Genomic DNA, 14,378 nt, shown 5'->3' with positions numbered 1-14,378 from the left:
ATAATCTCTCAAAATCATTAAAAACCAAAGTCATTCCAAATTCATTTGTAAAACTTTGGTTTAAAATTCCATTTATTTGCAAATCTAAATTGACTGGTGGTCCTAAAGGAGCCCAGTCCACAACGTATACTGGAGAGATGTTTCTAGTGACCAGAGAAAGTAAGTCCTTAACCTTTTGTAATCGGTTAGGTACATCATCAGAAAATCTCAGGTTTGGGTGTAGATTCTGTAGTTGTTGTTCCATTTCTGGGGTTACTTGTTCTTCCCCTTGCTGTTGGTTAACAGCTCTCATTTTGAATAATCCCTGCATAACATTTTAAAACAAGAGAACCGTCCCAATTGGGTATGTTAATGTTAGCAAAGAATTTATTCTTGACATACAAGCTTGTTTCAACACCACATGAATCAATATCTTAACAACAAATAAAAACAAACAAAAATAAATCAAAAATTCCTAATCAAAAATCAAGTTTCAAAAACAAAATGTGAATCACAAATGGAAATACGCAATGAGCTAAGTATATATAATCCAATTCAATCACATTGTGTATAATCCAGCTTCTAATCATCATCACAATTTATACTCGATTCATGATAATTACAAAAAATTATCAAATTTAGACGAAAATAAAAATCACACAATCAATCAATCAAATTTAAATTCAAAGCTTCTACTACTATCAAAACATCTAAAAACATCTAATTAGACCCAAAATAACACAATTTAATAGCAATTCTTCAATTTCCCCAATTTACATAAACCCTAATTTTTCAATAATCCATTTAAACATCAAATTCTTATGCTAATCGGGTTTAACATCACACTAACAACATAGATATAGCATTAATCAAACAAAATTCAACAATATCATGCATTAATTCGGATTAAAGCTATAAAAATAATAAATGAAAAACTTGAAAAACAAGTGGTAAAAACGGGTTTAGGACCCTTACCAATCTCGGCATGTTGAAAGGTAGATGAATTGGAGGAGATTGATAGTGTTAATTTAGTGTTTTGGTGTGATTTTGGTGATTTTTGTGCTTAGCCTTCATCCACAGAGAGCAAAAACAATAATAAGAGAGTGTGGAGGAGAAGTGCAGGTCGACTGATATCTGGACTGATTTTAAACCTTACGCATTTCGCGTAGAAGTACGCGTTTCGCGTGGAATTTAATTCTACGTGTTTCGTGTGGTGTGTCACACGTTTCGCGTAAGTGGTCTGTCTTTTTTTTTTTTTAACTTTATAATCAATTAAAACTTTAAAATTTCTTTTATAAATTTATATGTGTTGCTACAGAAATTTTAGTTCTAATACCTAGTCTTTATCCGTTTATAAATTTTAAAAATTAATTTATAAAATTTAATAATTTAAAAGTTAAAGTTTTTAATATTTTATGAAAATAAAAATAAAAACAAAAACATTCTTATTTATTTATTTTTTATTATATATATATATATATATATATATATATATATATATATATATATATATATATATATATATATATATATATATATATATATATATATATATATATATATATATATATATATATATATATATTTTCAACTTTATAAGTACTTAAATTTCAAAATATCAATTTTAAATTTATATTTGATGTAACGGAAATTTCGGTTGGTATACCTAGTCTTTATCCGTTTATAAATTTTTAATTTCAATTTATAATTTAATACTTTAAAAGTTAACGTTTTAATATTTTTCAAAAACAACTTGAAAATGAAACACTCTAATTTTTTTTTTTTTTAATTTTATAGAAGAAAATTAATATTTAGAATTAAAAAACAAGTACATGAAAAGTAAAAATTAAATGAATTTAAAATACACACTATATTTTTTTTATATATATATACTTTTAAATCAACTAATTTTCAAACTTAAAACTTTGTTTCCTATCAACTAGGTAGAGACAATCTCGGTTTTACACCTATCATTATCCACGACAAAAGTTTACAAGTTATATATCTTTACGGTTATTGATAAAAAGTATATTTTTAGTAGTTTTAATTTTTCTTATGTTTTTGGTGGTTTACCATTTAAAAGATATATTATGAATCCAACAATAAATTTCGTGCAATTTGAAGAACGACAATTCAGTTATTACACTTAGCATTATCGTTTTCAATGAAAACAGGTTAAACTCAAGGTTTATCAATTTTAAATGGTAGACCCTTTTTAATAAAAGCACAACAAACAAATACAAACTAAAACACACCAAAACATAAATACACAAAAATTCAAAAATACAAAAATGCGCAAAAATACAAAAAATGCACAAAAACACAATTGGCGAGAAAAAGACTTAGATTGTGAAACCGCGTCGATTTGCCTCATAGTGGAGTCGTACCATTTCGCCCCCTATGGCTTCGTAGGCGTAACCTCGTTGGTTTAAGAGGTTTTCCTTTGAACATTTAAAAGGCCCTTCTCGGCATAAGGTTACGTACTCGAAATTAGAGTCCGTCTGGTTCTTTGGACAATTTCCATAATGAGCTGGTTTTCCACATTTTACACATTTGCCCAAATGATGTGCTCGACGTTTCTTAGCTGATTTTGATTTTCCTTTGGCATAATTTTTCTCGTTAAGTTCTTGCCTTATTTCTTTACTCGCCTGATCGCATCTTCTCTTTATATCTAACACCACATCTCTCGGTAAAATTTTATCGCACATTAAAAAGAAGTGGTTGTAGACATATTGATTTCGCATCTTGAAAATAAACAATAAATAAAAACGAAACGAAGAAAATAAAAAGGTAGAATGGAGGGAGAAGACTAGTTCTTTAGTGTCTGCTAGGGAAAGACCAAACGAACCCCACTCTTAAAGATGAAAATAAAGTTTGAGAATGGAGTTAACAAGCTTCAAAGTTACCCAGAATTTACTTGTCCTTAGGGTAGAATGTGATCTCGTCTCTTTCCGTAGTATTGATCCCTTCAAAGTATAATTTGAGTCGATGACCGTTCACTTTGAAAGTTTCACCGTCTTTGCTATATAATTCTGCATATCCAGATGGAAAAACTTGTTTTATTATATATGGTCCAGTCCATCGGGATCTAAGTTTCCCAGGTGAAAACTTAAAACGTGATTGAAATACTAATACTTTATCCCCTTGTTCAAATTCTTTCTTTTCCTTTAACCGTGCATCGTGCCATCTTTTAGTTTTCTCCTTGTATGTTTTAGAGTTTTCATACGCTTGTAGTCTTAATTCATCTAATTCATTCAGTTGCAAGAATCGGTTTTCTCCGGCTTTTACAAGGTCGGTATTACATTCTCTCAGAGCCCAGTATGCCTTGTGTTCAACTTCGACAGGTAGATGACACGCCTTACCGTAAATCAACCGGAAAGGTGTAGTACCGATGGGCGTTTTGAATGCAGTTCTAATGCCCAAAGTGCATCATCTAGCTTTCGATGCCAGATTTTTGGATTATTTTTAACCGTTCTTTCTAAAATTCGTTTAAGACCTCTGTTCGTGTTTTCAACTTGACCACTCATTTGAGGGTGGTAAGAAGTTGAAAAACGATGATTAACTCCGTACTTTTTTAGCACTTTCTCTAGTAGTTGATTTGTAAAGTGAGTACCACGATCACTGATTAATGCTTTTGGAATCCCAAAACGTGAGAAAAGATTTTTAAGAAAGCTGGCAAAAACTCGAGCATCGTTAGTGGGTAGGGCTTTTGCTTCATCCCATTTAGAAACGTAATTGACTGCCACGAGAATGTATTTGCATTTGTTAGAAGCGGGGAATGGACCCATGAAGTCAATACCCCATATGTCGAATACTTCGCATACTAAGATGCCTTGTTGTGGCATTTCGTCTCTCTTGGATATATTTCCAGATCTTTGACAAGAATCACAAGTTTTTACCATATTGTATGCATCTTTAAAAATTGTAGGCCAGTAAAAACCTGAGTCAAAAACCTTTTTGGCTGTATAGCTTGGTCCGAAATGTCCACCAGCCGGTCCTTCATGACAGTGCTCTAGAATTTGTTGCGCTTCCTTGCCGTATACACATCGACGAATAACTTGGTCAGCCCCTATACGAAAGAGGTTAGGGCTTTCCCAAAAGTAAAACTTCAGATCAGCAAAGAATTTCTTCTTTTGCTGATAAGTTTGATTTTTAACAAGAATTCCTGTGGCTAGATAATTAGCATAGCCCGCAAACCATGGAATTTCTTCTTCTATTTCAATTCTCATAAGGAACTCGTCCGGAAAAGTATCGTGAATAACAGATTCGTCGAGTGTTTCTAAGTTAGGATTTTCCGGGATAAATGATCTGCAGCGAGATTTTCAGCTCCTTTTTTATCTTTAATTTCAATGTCGAATTCTTGTAGGAGAAGAATCCAACGAATTAGTCTAGGTTTAGCATCTTGCTTTTTGAATAAGTACTTTAGGGCTGAATGATCGGTATAAACAATTGTTTTAGATAACACTAAGTAGGATCTAAACTTATCGAAAGCAAAAACGACTGCAAGAAGCTCCTTCTCAGTAGTCGTGTAATTCAACTGAGCTCCTGTAAGTGTTTTACTTGCGTAATAGATTGGTTGAAATTTGTTATCTTGACGTTGACCTAAAACAGCTCCCATCGCGAAATCACTAGCATCACACATTAGTTCGAAAGGTTTGGACCAGTCGAGTGATACCATAATGGGTGCATTCGTAAGTTTATTTTTTAGAATGGAGAAAGCTTGTAAGCATTCATCATTAAAGTCGAATGTACTATCTTTCTCGAGAAGTTTAGTCATGGGTCGAGCGATTTTGGAAAAATCCTTTATGAATCGTCGATAGAATCCCGCATGACCTAAGAAACTACGAATTCCTTTAACGTTAGTTGGAGGAGGAAGCTTTGAGATTACATCGATCTTAGCTTTGTCTACTTCCATTCCATCTCGAGAAATCTTGTGTCCTAAAACAATGCCTTCCTTCACCATGAAGTGGCATTTTTCCCAATTTAAAACAAGATTTGATTCCTCACAACGAATTAACATTCGCTCGAGGTTGGAAAGGCATGAATCGAAGGAGTCTCCAAAAATAGAGAAATCATCCATAAAGACTTCCATACTTCCTTCTATCATGTCATGAAATATTGCCATCATACACCTTTGAAAGGTGCCTGGCGCGTTGCATAATCCGAACGGCATTCGTCGGTATGCGAATGTACTAAATGGACAAGTAAATGTTGTCTTGTCTTGGTCTTTTGGATCAATGGGAATTTGAAAATAACCGGAGAATCCATCAACGAGACAATAATATTCTTTTCCCGCTAAACGTTCTAGCATTTGATCAATATAAGGAAGTGGGAAATGATCTTTCCTTGTGGCGTCGTTTAAACGACGGTAGTCTATACAGACTCTCCAGCCAGTGACTGTTCTTGTAGTAACTGGTTCATTATCATCATTAAGAACGACAGTTGTACCTCCTTTCTTGGGTACTACTTGTACAGGACTAACCCATGGGCTATCGGATATAGGGTATATTAACCCGGCATCAAGTAATTTGATAACCTCCTTCTTGACAACTTCTTTCATGTTAGGGTTTAACCTTCGTTGTCTTTGTACTACGGGTTTAAAATCTTCTTCCATTAGAATCTTATGAGTACAATAAGCTGGATTAATCCCTGGAATATCAGTTGTTTTCCAAGCAATTGCTTTCTTATGAGTTTTTAGAACGGACATTAACCTACTCTTTTCGTTATCGAAAAGTTTTGATGAAATTATAACAGGTAATTGTGATGTACCTTGGAGATAAGCATACTCCAAATGTTCCGGGAGTTCTTTAAGCTCCAAGGTTGGCGGTTCTTTCAAGGAAGATTTTATTCGGAACCTGTTACCATCGGTAATTTCTTCAAAGGGTTCATCTTCTTTGGGAGTTTCTTCCTCACAATAATCTTCATCGATTACTACTTTCAATAATTCGTCAAGTTCAAGTTCTACATCGAATTCATCACCTTCACTCATTGAGGTGAAGTTCGAGGTGTCGACATTTAGTAATTCTTGCAATTCTTTTTCGACACAACAATCAACAATATCTACCTTATAACATTCGTCATCGGAAGAGATAGGTTGTTTCATAGCTTTATCTATGTTTAGGGTTACTCTATCTTCCTCTACACCTAGACTAAGCTTTTTGTCTTTAACATGCACAATTGCGTCAGCGGTATTTAGAAATGGACGCCCTAGAATTAGAGGAACCTTACTATCTTCTTCCATTTCGAGAACAACGAAGTCGGCAGGAAAGATTAAATGATTGACTTTAACTGATAGGTTTTCGGCAATACCAATAGGATAGTTAAAAGTTCTATCTGCTAGGCGTATACACATCCTAGTTGGTTTTAGATCACCTAGGTTTAGTTTTAAGTATAAGGAGTGTGGCATAAGATTGATACTTGCGCCTAAGTCAGCTAATGCATCGTACATTACTGAATCTCCCATCAGACACGGAATAATGAAACTACCAGGATCTCCAAGTTTCGGTGGCATCTTTTGCTTTTGCAAAATCGCTGAGCATTCCTCATTGAGGAATGTGGTTGAAACTTCTTCATATTTACCTTTATCGGCTATGAGATCCTTAATAAACCTTCCATAATTTGGCATACCCCTAAGAACTTCCGCGAGTGGCATGTTAATGCTAATTTGCTTGATCATATCTGCAAATTTTTGATATTGGCTCGCGAGTTTATCTTTCTTTAATGCTTTCGGGTATGGAATAGGTGCTTTGTGCACCTTCAATGGTGGTTCTTCAATTTTCTTCGATATGATCTCAGGTTGATCATCTTTTTCTTGTTCTTTCTCAACATGTTCATCTATATCAACATGTTCTTGTAAACTAGAAGAAGATAAAGGAACTTCTGAGGTTTTACTAGTTTCTGGGTTAACAGTTAAACCACTTCTAGTAGTTATAGCATTTACATGCTCATTCCTTGTTTGATTGTTGTTGGGATTCACTTGAGTATTTGAGGGGAGAGCGCCAGGTGGCCTCTCTGATAGTAACTGTGAGATCCTTCCAACATCTCTTTCTAAATTCTGAATCGTAGCTTGTTGATTTCGAATTTGTTGAGTTTGAATTTCTGCAGTTTGCTCGTGCTTAACCATAAAATCTCTTAAGAGATCTTCTAAACCGGATTTCTTCTCGGGTTGTGGTTGTATAAGTGCTTGTGGTTGTGGTTGTGGTTGATTGTGTTGGAAATTATTTTGATAAATTCGTTGAGGTTGATTTCGGTTGTTTAGGTTATTGTAACCTGGTGGTGGATTTCTTTGATTTTGATTTTGATTTTGGAAATTTCGGTTGTTTTGGTAAACCGGATTTCCTCCTTGATAGTTATTATTATTTAAACCTGAAGGTCCTCCAGTTTGATAGTTGTTAATTGGAGGATATTTTCGGTTATTTGCTTCTATCGCTTGAAAATCGTTGAAATTCATCTCACCTTTTCGTAAGTAACCTAGGAAATTTGCTTGCTCTTCCATCGTTGTTTTATCACAATCTCTAGTAAGATGGGGGCCTTGGCACATCTCACATCCTACCCTGATAGCATGCATTTCCTTGGTTACTTTCTTAATTTGTCTTGCTTGATTTGCCATTTGAACTTTTAAGGACGCAATTTCATCATTGCTTTCGATATTAGCAACGGTTGATGATCTAGAGAATTCTATCTCTTGATGCCAATTATGGGAATGTGCTGCTATATCGGAAATGATTGTGTGAGCGTCTTCTGGTGTTTTCTTCATTATCGAACCACCGGCTGCAACATCGATATCTTTTCTAGTAGAAACATTTACTCCTTTATAAAATATTTGGACTTTTTGGAATATATTCAACCCGTGTTGAGGACATACCCTAAGCATTTTGTTGAATCGGGTTCAAGCTTCATAAAGGGTCTCATTAAGCTTTTGTTTGAAATGATTTATATCATTTTGCAATTTCGCTGCTTTTGAAGCAGGGAAGAATTCTGACAAAAATTTGTCCATCATGTCATTCCAGTTTTCGATATAACCTTTTGGTAATGAGTCTAGCCAATCTCTTGCATCGTCCTTTAAGGACCATGGAAAGATTTTTAAACATGCGACTTCATCGGAGACATCCTTAATTTTGAATAGTTTGCAAATGCTTACAAACTTACGAAGATGCTCGTTAGCATCCTCATTTGGAGCTCCACCGAATTGGCATGTATTAGTCACCATGTGAAGGAATTGACCTTTTATTTCGAAGTCGTCAGTCATCGTAGGTTGGATGATTGCGTGGCCTTGACCTGTTCTTGTCGCCTTCATTAATGCTTCCATCGTTTGATTTGTAACAGCCATATCTGGTTCTATGATTTGTTGAATATCTGGTTCAGAGTTAGAATCTAATGAAAGTGATTCTAAATCCTCAGCGAGAGATTCTACTTCTTGAGCTCTTAAGCGTTCATGAAATTCTCTTTCGGGTTCAGGATATGGAGAAGTTAATTCAGTGTTGGAGGAACGTAAATTCATGCATTAATTTCTATCATAACATTAAAAGCTTTTCTAGGAATGAATTCCTATAAAAGGATCGAATAACTTAAAGTTTATTAAAATCTTTTAAACGTAACTGATTTCCCCGGCAGCGGCGCCAAAAAGTTGATGTGATGAAACAGTACCTTTATTTATGAACGGATTTGAGTTATTTTGTTACACGAATTGATTTATTGTATATGTGGTATTTTAATGATTTTAGGTTGATTTCATACATATAGGCAACTAGTCCTATCCGCGTAGTTTAGTTTGTCGGTAAATCCGGTTCGTTCCACAGGGAGACAGTGTTCAATGGTTTTTAATAGTCTTTGAAGTTAAACTTATTTTAAGGGGGTTTTGGATTAGGAAATGATAATACTACATAATAATAAAATATAACTTAATCATAATTTAATTGAACTACTTATTAATTTATACGAATACATTATTTATAATTATTAATTTAAAAGTGAATTAATTGAAATCATACTAATAAGTTTATTACTAAATGATAATTAATAAAATGATAACTTTTTAATAAAACTAATTGTTTAGAATTTTGTTTTGAGCAATTATAATATAAATTTATTTAAATTAACTAAATAACATATTTTAACTAAATTAATATAAATTAATAGGAATTGTAATATTTTAACTAGTTATAAACTAATTACTAATTATAAATTATAATAATTATAAATTAACAACTTAAATATAATAATAAAATAATTAAAACCCTAGATTTTTAACCTAGTTCGTACAGTACCCGTATTATACTTACGCGTTTCGCGTAGTATAATACGCGTTTCGCGTATGGTTTAATATGTACGCGTATCGTGTAGAGATATACGCGATCCGCGTATGTTATAATCCAGGTGACAAAACAGTGACGAATAAACTGGAATATAATGCTGTGTAATATTTTTTTTAATTTTACTTTTAACTTTACTGAATAAATGAACGTAAATAATAATAATAATGATTTATAAAATAAAAGGGAGTGTTTACTTAAATGTGTCACCTCTAGGTCCATGGATTGTTTTAAGTTTAAGCTCGTATTAAAATGTTTAGTATAAAACTTATATTTTCCTTTCGAAAAAATAATAAGTTTTGACTAACTAAATTAAATCTAATTTTCATTGGATTATATTTAGATAGTTACTAGTCCTTAAGTATTTAAATTGAGACCCAACCCAGTTTTGACCTTCGCCAAAACCCAAATCATAACGGTTTCCCTTTTTACAATTTTACTATTATATGACTAGTGATATTACCCAAACCACCGAACCTTACTTTTTAATTTAGTGTTAGTAAATTAGTTATAAGTTCGTCTAGATCACTTTTAATGTTGAAGCTTAATTTATATAAATAAAAATAACTTTCGTTATTTTAATCTAACAAATTAAGTGACAAGGGTTAAATATCCAAATATATAATAATGGTTCTTTTAATTAGGCTCAATATTAAAAATACTAAAGTTACATTTTAATTTTTACAAATGATAACAATCCATTTCACTAGGGGCTCTACATCTAAGCAAACACTAGGGAAATTAGCTACTCATTATACTAGGGTAAACATAAAAATATAAATATGCAAACATAACAATAACTATAAAAATTGATAACAATAATTTTTAACAGAATATACTTACTAAAAATTCTTCACTTTCATTAACTTCAATGGTAGAAAATTACAATAATAACACCCCTTTAGCGCGTACAATAATACCCTTAATCACGAACAATACACCCTTAATATTTGAAACTATCCTAAATATTGAACCTTGAAACTGAAAATTGAATGATACGGAGTACTAAAAATAAATGACAGTAACTAATGATTTTTTTGTGATGTAGTCTTCTTGCAAAATATATGTGTTCTGCCTTCTCCCCTTTTTTTGTGTATAAGTACTCCGTATTATATGTCTTGTGAATTGTGTAGTAGGTCAAAAGTGTAGTCCTTGCTTTCTTGCTGTACCACTAAAAAACAATAATCCATATAAAATATAAAAGCAACCGTCCCATTTGCTGTTGAATCTGGATCTGGATTAGATATTACGCGTTTCGCGTAGTAGTCCACACGATCCGCGTAAGGTAAAATTACTACGCGTTTCGCGTAGGTAGCTACACGATTCACGTAAGAACAGCCGACAGTTTTCTTGTTTTTATTTTATGTTTTGTTCTCTTTTGATCCCGCGTTGACGTTTATCGATTTGGACCTTTTCATTTGAACTCTTTTTCTTTGCTCATCTTGAACTTGTATTCGGGTAATGTTATCTCGATATATATTTGATTTAAATCCATCGTTTATCGTCTTTTCTTCAAACTTCGAGCTCGTATTATATTTTGTCGTTTTTCTCGTGATTTATACATTTGAATGTCTTAGTAAACAGTAAAAACCTATGAAATATAAATGATATTGCGTCGAATAATATGTATGTTTAAAGCAATATCACATGCCAAATAAAATTCATGTTCAGGACGTAAAAGGACTGGCTTGTAATTGTAAGCATTCATCAGTTTCTTTTCCGTTGCACTTGATTGAAGATCATCTAAGTTGGTCACTTGCTCCAAGATATTTAATTTTCCCCTGCATGGTACTATAGAATTTACTGAAAGAACCTTAAGCCATGTCTACCTCACCATTGATCATTTTCTGTGACAAATACAAATCAAAATACTGCGAGACTTAAAACAAAACCCATTCCTATTTTGATTGAAATAGTTCATGAGGATAGATGGGTACCTTATCAAAGTTAGAGTTATCAGGCTACAAAAAGTTAGCGTAAATCAAATATCAAGTCAAAATGTGCACCTCTAATTCGGTTCCATTCGGTACTATACCGAGAAATACCTGTACCAATACCGGTACCGAACCGGTACCGTTTTCCTAGTTCGATTCGGTATTCGGTACTTGATTTTGAGGAATTTCGGTTTCGGTACGGTACCCGTACCGATCTCATCCCTACATGTAGCTACCTCGAATTTACAGTGAAGCAAAAAACAAATCTAAGAGTGATATTATTCACCTGTAAGTTTTGCATCCAGTTTACAATGAGTACAACACTCTAAACCAACACACGAAAAGGTAGCAGTTCCCGTTCAAGGAGAATAATAATAATAATAGAAAGAGAGGTTTAAGACCTACTTAACTCGAGACCAAACAGCCTAAATTAAACAAATGGTCTTTGGAATCTGGGACCTGCTTACATAATGATGTACACACCCAACACTTTTATCTTGTCAATCTGCCAAGCCTTAAAGCTTATCTTGAGTATTCATTTTCTTGTGGCGCAGTAACCACATAATAAATGAATGTTTCAGAATACAATCGAGTGCCAAACAATCCAATACCAATGGACCAGGGGGCTTGTGGAAGTATGTATAGAATTCCACACTATATGAACACAAAAACATCAGGAAAGGTCACCTGAATGAGTCCTCCAAAGGACCTTATCCACTTCATTACGGATGGCTTGAAAAGAGTTATTGTTAATAACCGCGTACCAGTCGACAGGCCAGCCTCCATCATGTGCAGTCATGTCATTAACCGACCACGATAAACTCATAACCTGCTTGATTAATATGTCAAAGGGCCTTGACTACACCAAAATCAAACCGCATACATGTACACCAATCTGATGGAAAAACGGCCTCGAAATTACGGCACCACAACCTATACGTGTGGACCCATTTAACCCCTAATAGTGAGGCTTTATGAGACAGCCGACAGGATTCTCTAAACATGGGTTGAAATTAGAGCCTCAATCCAGTGTTTAAGACTTTTTATGCCCAGTCCACTCTCCTAGCTCCTTGGGCATACAGAGATCCACCCATTTAACTTTCGCCTTACCTCAGATCTGTTCATAGGACCTTTAATTGGCACCATAGGAAACCCACCCCGCATCAGACATTCAATATGTTTAATAATTATAGCACAAAAGTTCAGAAAACTTGTAATATAAACGTGAGGATCATGGTAGCAACTCGTATTTAATTAATGAACCCACTATAAACATATGAAAACCACAATAATGAGCACCTATTATTATAGAGTTAAATATAAATAAGAAGTAACATTTTATAATTTTGATCAAAGTTGATCAACAAATTAACTATTCTCAATATCGCCTAATAAAATGTGGATCATTAATTAATTTAATACTAATTAAAGACAAAAATCTTTTAATCTTAAATCATCATCATTAAAATTCAAAAATATATAAATAGGAACCAAACTAAACAAAATAAAAGGCTAAACCTTTCCAGCATTAGATGATGACGCTTGAAGACGTTGATTTCTTTCAATACAACACATCTGCAATCTTGAATTCCCTAATTCCATGTTTTTAGCTCTAGGTTCTGCTTCTTGAATACATCAAAAAACAACACATTTGTGTCAAATCTATTAAAATGCATTTTTGTCAGATCTATATAGATGCATCTTACAAATAAAGATCACAACCATGAACTCGATTGCACCATTATACCTATATACACACAAAGACATGACAAATTAGTCAAATACATATCAAATAAAACAATAATTACTCACAAGAGAAATCAGGTGATCACATTTTTCTTCCGTAGAACTTAATTAACTAATGATAAATGGTGTCAATTAGTGCTCATTAAGGTGAAATCCAATGAAAAGAAATTACTAATAGTTTGCTAACCTGTAAACGCAGTTGAAAGCTTATCTGCAGCAAAAATAAGATGCTTTATCTGACTCAAACCTGTCAGATTTTATAACGGTATCGACATCTAAAAGAGTGAATCTATTACGTCTATTACATTGTACAAAATCACCACAACAATTGTAAAAAGATCATTCTTTAACAACTTTAAATCTATTACAAAAATCAGACATTCATTACCAAATACGTAACCTTTAAAAACAAACTCAATCGATTGACATTGGATTTAAGCAACTAAAATCGAAAATTGGATTTAACCTGGTAATAGAAATTTCTACCTTCTTGCATATACTGAATTAAAGCGAACAAATCGGATTCATCGTTCCGATTAGAATCGATTTCATTTCCGGATCGTTTATTTCATTGCCAAATTCGATTCACTCGGTCTAATCGATCTATAAACACTCGAACGTATTGAGTTGAGAGCTTTAATCGATCGAGATTTAATAATACATCCCATCGAAATTAAAAACATATTTTCTTCCGTTATAAATGATCGATTTAGTCACTTGTTTTTGGGAGAAAATTAGGTTTTTTTGTTGAACGTGAATGAATGAAATTTTAAAGAACCCTATTATATTATTCATGTTTCATCCAGTGTTTTTTTTTTTATTTAAGGGTAATTTAGTCTTATTACCCCTACAGCAAAATCGTAGTTTCAGTTTTATCCGAATGTCGTTTTGAGTTTGCATTCACACTACACCCAGCCCCTCAAATTCGGCTTCATATACAAAACAACCCACAACTTTCTACTTTTTAGGGGTAAATGGCGTAAATATATAATTTTAAAAAAAACAAAAGAAAATGATTCCACCCGTATTTTTAACGGGCCCTATCTTCTCGCTCGGTCCGAGTTAAATTTTTCCGAGACCACCGTTCAACTCGAAAAAATCAAACGGACACAACGGGACTAACTATGCGCGAAACGGACATCGTTAAAAAAACACTAAATAACGGGCCCTATATTCTCGCTCGGTGCAAGCTAAATTTTTCCGAGACCACCGTTCAACTCGATATTATTTTACGAACACAACGCGACTAACTATACGCGAAACGGACATCGTCAAAAAAACACTAAATATTTCGAGCTATATTTCATACATATACGTACACGTCCAACAAACAACCCAACCTACTATATATATAAGGTACCAAACAACGTATATACAAATATGACCGCGCGTTGAACACAACCGCAGC

General features: G+C 33.4%; 1 long non-coding RNA gene across 1 annotated transcript; it reads right to left on the bottom strand.

Moving 5' to 3' along the window:
- Positions 1-11,585: 11,585 nt before the first annotated feature.
- On the bottom strand, positions 11,586-13,377 carry LOC139892254 (uncharacterized). The gene is made up of 3 exons (XR_011774012.1): positions 13,158-13,377; positions 12,743-12,971; positions 11,586-12,354 (listed from the first exon to the last, which is right to left on the bottom strand). It is a non-coding gene; the product is annotated as an uncharacterized lncRNA (long non-coding RNA).
- Between the last annotated feature and the right edge of the window lie 1,001 nt (positions 13,378-14,378).

Source organism: Rutidosis leptorrhynchoides, chromosome 2 (genome assembly GCF_046630445.1).
Source record: "Rutidosis leptorrhynchoides isolate AG116_Rl617_1_P2 chromosome 2, CSIRO_AGI_Rlap_v1, whole genome shotgun sequence".
NCBI lineage: Eukaryota > Viridiplantae > Streptophyta > Magnoliopsida > Asterales > Asteraceae > Rutidosis > Rutidosis leptorrhynchoides.
Note: the sequence above shows the minus strand (reverse complement) of the source record. Positions and strands in the feature narration are given on the sequence as shown.